Raw genomic sequence first — 2,180 nt, 5'->3', positions numbered from 1 at the left:
CCAACAGCCAATATCATACTAAATGTCAAAAATTGTAATCCTTCACACTAAAATCAAGAACAAGACAAGGATGTTCACTATCACCACTTCTTTTTTTTTTTAAGGTGACTAAATTTAATCTGCTAAGAGTCAAGAGGTTGTCTGCACAGGAAAACATTTTCCATTACTTACAGAAAGTTGTATTTGGCATGTCAAGAAAAGAAAGATATTCCCACAGCAGCAGCCATGTAAAATAAAAGAAGACAGCCCCAAGGATTCATGCAGAATATTTAAATATGCCTTTTAGCAAAACAGTTTAACTGATTTTTCTTCAGGAACGATGCTCCAAAATACCCTATGCATCCTTTGTAAATTTAAAGATCCTGGAATAGCATCTTCCAAGTGGGACTTCTTGAAAGAATATTTGGGTTTCAGTGAGTTACACAAATAAATTGCCAGTCATCATTAATTTAATAGGTCCATTTACAGAGTGTGGTAATTTCATTCTTTAGATTTGCAGAATTTATAAAGAAAGAAAATTACAGCCTGTATACCCAAGACAAGGACAATTCCTTCAATGAAACTGGCTGCATCAAAGGTAGACTTCCATATAGGTTCTAAGGTTGGAGTCAAAGTGGTATTTGCTTCACCTGTTATGGTAACTGTGGTGGAAGAATGGGAAGGCGGAGTTGTGGTTTTAGCTGTTGTATTGGTTGGTACTGCAGGAGTAGGAGGAGGCACAGAACACAAGGAAATGTTGTTCACCACGCTATAATTACTAACTTACTGTTGAATTATCAGTACAGTAGCTCTTACTTGCTTCTTTACATTCTATCCAGTAGCAAGTAGTATTAGCAATACTTGAATTAGAAAAGGAAAAACAGCTTTTGTGATTTTCACAGGTTTCTGATGTTGGGATGGTTGGCAGCGGGGCAGACTTCACAGTCGTTGAGACAATCTTGGTGGGCACCAAAGTCGTGTTTGCTGTCCCGGTTGAGGTCGCAGTGATGATGTGGTTTATAGAGAGCACATTCTGCAGGCAGAGTGTGGCCAGGCAGGTGGTGGGCCAAAGGAGCGGGCGGGAGACCCCTGACATCCTGTCCTCAGCGCTGGTGTCTGGGTGAGAGCTGCAGAGCACAACGTTCTTTCCTTCCATGCCTCCAACCCTTGTGGCACTGCCTCCAAGATTTCGCTCCCCGGAGGGAGCATGCAGGGATCATGTCTACCACTTCTGTTCAATGTAGTTTTGGAACATTAGCCACAGCATTTAGACAAGAGAAAGAAATAAAAGGAATAAAGATAGGAAATGAAGAAGTCAAATTCTCATTGTTCGCATATGACTTGATACTCTATACAGAAGACCACAAAAACTCCACCAAATGTTTCCTAGACTTAAGAACCAAATTCAGTAAAGTAGCTGGATACAAAGTCAACACACAAAAATCCATAGCTTTCCTCTACAAGAAAAACAGACTCACTGAGAGAGAAATAAGGTAATCAATTCCTTTCACAATAGCATCCAAAAAACTGAAATATCTAGGAATCAACCTAACCAAAGAAATGAAGGACCCCTTCTTTGAAAACTGTAACACTCTGACAAGAGAGATTGAAGAGGATGTCAGAAAATGGAAAGGCATCCATTGCTCCTGGGTAGGAAGAATGAGCATAGTGAAAATGGTCATACTTCACAAATGACTATATAGATTCACTGGAATCCCAATTAAAATTCAAGCACCATACTTCATGGACCTTGGGAAAACAATTGAAAAATTTATTTGAAACAAAAAGAGACTTAGACTAGCAAAAGCAATTCTAGGCAACAAAGACATGGCAGGGGGTATCACAATCCCCAACTTGAAACTATACTATAAAGATACTATGTTAAAAACAGCATGGTACTGGCAAAGAAATAGACCTGAGGACCAGTGGAACAGATTAGAAGATGCAGAGACAACTCCAGACACACTCAGTCACCTCATCTTCCACAAAGGAGCCAAACATCCTCACTGGAGGAAAGATAGCCTCTTTAATAAATGGTGTTGGGAAAATTGGGTTTCAACTTGCCAAAAATTAAAACTGGGCCTATATATTGCACCATCCACTAAACTAAAATCAAAATGGATTAAAGATCTAAATATTAAAACAGAAATGCTAAACCAGCTGGAACAGAGGTTATGTAGAACTCTCAAAGACATTGGTGT

The 2,180-nt window shown here is 39.3% G+C and overlaps 1 pseudogene; it reads right to left on the bottom strand.

Moving 5' to 3' along the window:
• Positions 1–462: 462 nt before the first annotated feature.
• LOC110349654 (sialomucin core protein 24 pseudogene) lies at positions 463–1,075 on the bottom strand (annotated as a pseudogene).
• Between the last annotated feature and the right edge of the window lie 1,105 nt (positions 1,076–2,180).

This window comes from Heterocephalus glaber, unplaced genomic scaffold (genome assembly GCF_053883595.1).
Source record: "Heterocephalus glaber isolate CG9 unplaced genomic scaffold, H.glaber_assembly_v1.0 deba00001509, whole genome shotgun sequence".
NCBI classification, from domain to species: Eukaryota; Metazoa; Chordata; class Mammalia; order Rodentia; family Bathyergidae; genus Heterocephalus; species Heterocephalus glaber.
The sequence above is the reverse complement of the archived record's forward strand: the minus strand, read 5'-3'. Positions and strand labels throughout refer to the sequence as shown.